The sequence below is a fragment of the Centruroides sculpturatus genome, unplaced genomic scaffold (assembly GCF_000671375.1).
Source record: "Centruroides sculpturatus isolate CEXI.00-Female unplaced genomic scaffold, Cexi_2.0 scaffold1306, whole genome shotgun sequence".
NCBI classification, from domain to species: domain Eukaryota; kingdom Metazoa; phylum Arthropoda; class Arachnida; order Scorpiones; family Buthidae; genus Centruroides; species Centruroides sculpturatus.
In genome coordinates this window covers 165,202-172,420 of record NW_019385576.1, presented here as the reverse complement: position 1 = coordinate 172,420, position 7,219 = coordinate 165,202, and the positions used below count along the sequence as shown (strand labels likewise).

The 7,219-nt window shown below is 33.8% G+C and overlaps 1 long non-coding RNA gene across 1 annotated transcript; it reads right to left on the bottom strand.

The window, feature by feature from the left end:
- Window positions 1-1,153: 1,153 nt before the first annotated feature.
- Window positions 1,154-1,698, bottom strand: LOC111640274. Its single transcript, XR_002759247.1, has 3 exons — window positions 1,634-1,698; window positions 1,461-1,550; window positions 1,154-1,240 (listed from the first exon to the last, which is right to left on the bottom strand). It is a non-coding gene; the product is annotated as an uncharacterized LOC111640274 (long non-coding RNA).
- Window positions 1,699-7,219: the final 5,521 nt, after the last annotated feature.

Sequence of the window (7,219 nt, the reverse complement as noted above, 5' to 3'; positions counted from 1 at the left end):
AAGTTTTTGGAGAAATATGTTTGTCTTTCAGTTGTATTTGTAAATTTTCAACTCTCATGCAGCTATTTTGTAACACCCGTAAGGACAAAAGCATCACCTTACAGATTTGGACATTCCTTAGAATTCAATGTCTCAGTAGGCTATATGTGAAAGAAAATACACGGCAGGATTGCCTTCCTTTTACATAACTGCAAAAATACGATTAACAAAAATATTTTAGTAAGAAAATCAGTGCAGAGAAATTACGAACACGTGTAGTAATAGTCACCATCGCTTCTTATCCTCGAGTTTTATGGATTTTATGATGCAGATTTGCTACTTACGATCAGTCTCCCATATCACAGAAGTTGTGAAGTATTTCCTCAGCATTTTCCTCTGTAAATGAGCAGCGTTTTCGTGGGCAATTTCATAGCTTTCCGTTAGCCCTTGCAGGATAAGTCTTTTTAGTGAATGATAAATGTATGTCGTTGCACTATTTCCTCTTTTTTGGCTTTCACACTTTTCCAATTTTCTGAGTTTAGTGTTTTTTTTTCTTTGATAGATTTCACTTCGGGGCGCTATTTCAGGATTTCTGGCTTCATTCACAAAATACTGCGATGTGGATCGTAAAAGTTTCATCAAGAAGGTGCTAAGCCACAAGTCAATTTAGCGTCATAATTTATAAAGACGTAACATTTCTCTTATTCAATACAAAATTACAAATTTACGTGTGGATAAAATTACGCAAGTTTCAACAATTAACTTCAGATGCAACGAAATTGAAAATGAGATATTATTGGATAACACCGAAGCAGAAAGAAATTTACAGACAGACAAAGAATACGCTAATCAACAAGATGACCAGGTAATATTAAAACTGCCGTTTTAATATTACCTGGTCACTACGTTCACTCACATTACTTCAGGCGGTCATCTCGGCTGAGTATTAGCACAATCTATGTGAAAACTTACGCAAAACATATTTTGTAACTGTAAAAAGAACATCGTACGTTTCAACCGAAAACGGAGAGAAATTCAGAAAATCGTAATGCCCGAACAAACCTTTAATTATCCACACAACCTTTCAATTGCGATACAGAAAAATTAATTTTTTTAATAGAAAAGAAAATTAAAAATTATCCAAAACTGACATTACGCCGAAGGAATTTGTTTTGTTGTTTTCTGTCGAGATGCATCCACTTTTCTTCTCGTTGCCGAGCTTCAGTAACGTTGACAAAATAGAATAAAATCCACTTAACATCTGTAAAATAAAAAGGTCTTTTATTTTAGCCAATGTTTATAATTACAATAACACAGAATGTGAAACTGACATGCTAGAACTGAAATTTATAATTTAAATATTGTGTTTAAATAAATTTTTATGCTTGAAAAAATCTTAATGGGTGTCTAACGCATGGCACACATGGTCAGTAAGATACTAAATTCGGATCTAAGGAAATACACCAGAAAGAGGTACTCACTCTCATGACAAAGTTTTTCTTGATGAAGAAGAATCCTCCGACAGAAAGGCCGATCGGGGTCTTTCCGAATCTCTTCATGAAATCTAGAAACTAATCAGATAAGTTTATTAATCAAATTGTTTACGGTCAAAACACGAATTTAATAATTAATCGAGATTTCGAGCTATGTCAACCTTGAGTTTGCTTTCAATTTTCATGTGGACGGAAGAAAATCTTCTGATTTCTATGAAGCTATTGTACAACTAAAAAGAAAGTAAATGAAAATTATTTTGATTAATATTCTATTATTTCTTTAATTATTTTTAAACTCTGCGATGTAAAGTATATTATAGGAGCGATTGAAAACGGTATTCATCGAGATACAACACGAAAATAAAAAACTACAGAAACGAGTTCCTTAACTTTTCCGGCAAAATTTAAAACTGTTCGTGTGGCACCATTCGTAATAATATACCGGTAAATGCTGTTTTAATAGAGAAAGTAGCCATAAAAGGTACGATTTTTTATTTAAACTTATATGTTAGTTATGTTATGGTTTGCAATTACATAAATATTTTACACATTCCAAGCAATAAAATAAGTAATAGAATAAATTGCTTAAATCAAATTGTAAGTTAGCTCTTTTCGCTCTATGACACTAAAGGTTAGTTCACACATTCGGAAAAGAGCAAAATTTGCCGAAAACCACGTCGTATCTGACGTGGTTTTCGGCAAATTTTGTCGAAAACCAACGTCGTATCTGACGTGTCGTTCATTCCCTCTGTTTTATGATTTTGCCAGCGAATTGCGCTCAGTGTAAACTAAGCTTAAGTGGGGCTCTTCTTTACGAAGCCCGTTATGAATTCGGCAAGGTCTTTAACGGGGCAGGAAGCTTTGCTTTACTTTGGCTCGACTGTATACTCTAACCACTAAGGAAGGCTTCACTAGTCTCGACACAGTGGGAACATTAAATTAAATAGTAAAAAAGCTTATAATTGGATAACTAGACGAAGAATAGAGTGATAAAAAGAAATATTAGTGTTTCGCGTTTGTTTTAATTCATTATTCTGTTTTTTACTATACAATATTATAATAATGAAATTTTTGCTCCTTATTACTGTTTTCGTATCGCAAGAACGTTTCCCTCATTCTACTACTAAAGAACAAAATAATAAATCGTAAAAGAAATGCGTCATAGCCGTTTATTTCGAATGATGATTTAATAATTTAAAAATGAAAGTTATCGACACGAGGAATGTATTTATTTTCTATTTTTATTACGTAAATGAAGATAGCGCTTACCTCAGATGTTAAACGGGACAAAGCAAAACAAACAACAAAAGTTACTAAAAATAAGGCCAAACATATAGTTGAAATGAGGATTCTCAGAGACAAGTTTATGTCGATGAATGCCACCACGTAAATGAAAAAGCAATTGACGTAGAGAGCCACGGCGTAGATCAGAGGAAAGACGTATTCGCACACCTCGTTCACCTGTACCAAACAGTCCAAAATTTCCGTGTGCTTTTCTACGCAACTGTTTAAGAAGATCTCCAAACGACTGTGTTCGGCGTGGAAACTCTTCATCGCCGTTGACAGAGTTTTTAATCTTTCGAATATTATAAATCCGATGATGATACCTTGCAAGACGAAAAGAAAAATAACAGCGAAGCAATATATGAAACTAACATTCATTAAAATGACGCAAAATGCCGCTTCCTCGGGAGATTTCTTTTTTCTCGTGATTGGAAAACCGAATATATCAAATATTATACATTCAATAATCATGAGAATAAAGTAGAGAATAAGTGAAATTAATGAAAATTTTTCGAAGTATTTGTTTAAGGAGATTTCTTCTTCGTAAGCGCTTTTCTTGTATTCGAAGTACAGTTTTCTTCTTTTAAATATGCCGAAAAGAACGGCACAAGACAGATAAATAATAGAATATATCAATCTGATAAAACTATTGCCGGTTCCGTAAACGTATACCCATTCACTGCAGGTTACGCTTTCGAAAAAGGTTTCCAAAAACTGTCGAATTGTCATAGTCCACAAAAAAAGTTGTACCATATTTTCGTAACACCCGTAAGTTTTCTCCGGGAAGAAACGAAATTTCGGTTTTCTTTCGTTCTTCTGGCAGTTGCAGTCCATGATTATATTCGTGGCGAAGACTTTGGCCGCTCGAAGAACAAAGTCGATCTGACAAACCGGACACCCGGCATTTACATCCGAATCCATTATCGACTGTAATTTAACGAAAATTTCACTGTAATAAGTAAATAATTGTTATTAAAGTTTTCAAAGTATCGAAATATTACTTTTCCGAATGTTATATATAACAAAGGGAAAGTATGGCGATCGGTAAAGAAGTGACCCCCTCAGATTTTCACTTTGCTGGCTTTTTTAAATTTTAATGAGCGTAAGTCAAGAATAAACTAACATTGACATTTAAACACTGTCGCATTCTGCAAATGCATTATTTATTCCGATCTCTTCAATACACCAACGACGACTTTCTTGTATGATTGATCTACAGAATATTTCCACGTGCTCTTGTTCAATCGATCAATATCGATTGCTCGGAAGTAGAAGTTCAATTAAGTATGGAATTTGATTGCATCGAATAATAAATCCAAAATATTTTAAGTGGTGGTAAATTACCAGATTTAATATATCGATGGAGATAATTAAAATTTTACGTCGTTTTATCTGTCTTACAATGCTCTCGGCTAATGTGTACTTTGCCAAAAGTTAATGCACAACGTAAATATTTTAATTGAATTAAAAGCTTTTTTTCGTAAGTATAGTTTGAATTTTTATAACTCTTAAAACCTTATAACATTAATATCGGTTTTACATCAATTTATATTTGTTATTTATGTTAAATTTGTTTTCTGTCATTTCCTATGTGTGTAGCAATGATTTGTGTTATATAAACTTTTGTATTTGTATTGTGTAGCAACGCTTTCTATCATATAATCATTGTATTATTTTTTATAATAAATAAACGGCCATGATGTAGCGTATTTTGTCAACCCCGCCACTTTTTGCTTCGGTATGACTTGAAACGGATCAAAGTAGTCGTGTATGATTTTTTAATCTTACTTGCAAGGTATCCTACTCACTATCTGTGAACACATAACTTGTGTGAATACGGGGGCGTAATGCTCCCGTTCACTTGTCAGGACGTCTAATTGACTCTCAATTGTCAGGCGAATGGATGGAGAGTTTTTGGGGTCGACGATTAGGTGAAGGGCGTGATCGAGTAAAACAGTCTACCATATTTATAACAAATAAAACGTCAATTTATTAAAACAAGCGAATTAAGGAAAGACTACACAATTTCACAAATAGCGTTCCTAAATCCGCCTAATATTGCTCGAGAGAGAGTTTCCCGCTGTTCATACCTCTTTATGGAGTTCCTTGATAGGTTTAATCCGAGGCGTTTATCCACAGGAGCGCAAATTTTAAAAGTTCGCGATTCTTTTGAAGATTTCATTCGAGGTTTATCGGAAATCGGAATTCGGCGGATTCGGAAAATCGGCGCGATGTCGTTAGTCCGGCGTTCGGTAATAGCGACTCCCCAGAGAGGGGGTAAGAAAGGTCTTTTATAGGTTTTTGTGGGAAATTTCCACAGTTAGGGGTTATAGGTGTTCCTGGGATCTACAACAAATGACGACATTTAGATGCTAACTGTAAATCTTCATGCAAGATGAGATGCCCGTTCTGCAAAGAACAATGGATGTTGCTAGCTATCACCGGAAAGTTTACACAATCCCGGCTAAGATCGTTTTTTCTTCTAGGGCGTTACATAAACGAAAGTTTAATTAATTAACATTTTTGTTAATAAAAGATCGGGATTTTCGTCACAAAAATTCCGGATCTCACACTTGCAACAGTGATATATTCAACAATTTAAAAAGAAATTTAAAAAAGTGTTTCTCTTATCGAAAACCTTTGTTGTATGCTTTATTTCGACAAATATCTGTTGTCTAATCCACCGTTGAACGTACTTGCTTGTATATGTTATGCGCCTTTGTGAATAACGAGAGAAACGGTGCCGCAGTCCGATAAATATTCATTCGTTTATTAAAAATATTAAAGTCCGGAAGAACTGGAAATACTGCTATTTGTATTTACATTGATTTTTCTCTTGAAACTTCGCAGCTGGAGAAAACTTTTCTATATCATCCGTGTCTGCGTTGGAAATAAGTACTTCATCTGTTTGTGCCTTGGCGTCATCGCTACCAATAATTACACTCGTGACAGACATTATAACATTACGTGACAAAATACTCAAAAGTAAGGACGTATTTCTGTATCGCGGTTTTCCGTGCGATTGTTCTCGTTTTCGTCATGTATATTTGGAGAATGAAATCTTCATTCAGGTTCATCTGCCAAGAAAGTTTCCCTAGAAACCAACGTTAGGTCGTAATTCTTCCGATTCGAAAAATACGAAGCTTTTCAAATTAATAGGGTTTTCCTGTTTAAATAAATCAAAATAATTACAATGAGTGCCAAAATACTTCATAACGAAGTGATTAGCACATTTAATTAATGAGAAATGTGTTTTCTTTTGGATATTTTAGAGTTAAAAACGTACAAATAGCTAAAATTACGTGTTGTCTTATACCAATAAATTATGATAATTGTAAAATTTATTGTGATATGATATTTTTAAAGTACTGTAGTAATTTTAATAAATTCTGTTTAATTGCGTGTTTATATTTGTTTTACAAAAGAAAAAAAGACAATGAAAATGTAGATTCAATTTGTGAAATTTTCTTATAGTTTATTACTTAAAACTCCACAGTAGGCACACTAGTTATCTAATGACAGTCATATGGTGACTAAACGGCCTGAATCTGTAATCTGGAGTTACAATAGTGTGAACACGAATACGATTGTTCAGAATAACACGTGGTAAAAATCTTTTGAGCGAGACTATTCACTAAACACATAACACTTCTAACACTCTTGGATTTCTACTCAATGATCACACCGCACGTATATGGGTTTGGAACTTCTTTCTAGATAAGAAATAAGACAGATACTCACGTGACTAATAGACACGCACCCTTAGTAGATGTATTCTAAAACTACATTTATCACGCAACTTGTTTCGACAATTATGTAATTATACAATGTATTTTTATGGAAGCTGCTACAGATGTTCGTATACGTTCTTAGTTTACCGAGTTGTTGCAAAGTTTGAATTCCGTTCTTCCGTACGAACACACTATAAAATCAACGTAGGCAATAGAACATTTAGTTTCTTCTGTCGATATGTTTACTTTGTGGCACAGATACTGCATTAACTTCTGTTTATCTGATACCAAATCGGCTATGTCTTCATCTTCAATTATTTCGCTTGGAAAAACATAAGTTAGAAGTTTGATCTAAAAAATTACTTTCTATTATAAAAATTTACAATAATATTTTGTATTAAGATTTCAAAAAGCAAAAATGGTCAATCTAATTCTTATTTTAGCAATGAAAAGTCTCGCTACCGAGAATGCCCTTTTCGATTCAATTGTTGCGAGTGGAATCGCGTTTAATGCATTTAACAGAAGACAAATATTATGTGTTTTTCACCCGTAGCCAGGAAGATTTCTGGTTCGTTTCCTAGATGTATTGCAGTACAGTAGATCCCCCTATAAGACGGTAGATACGTTCCGTTCTTTATGAATCAATTTTGTAGGAATCATAGTTTACGGACTACGGCTGTTTGAAAGGTTTTCTTTCATAAAATTAATCGATTCTAGACTAATTCGACTCAA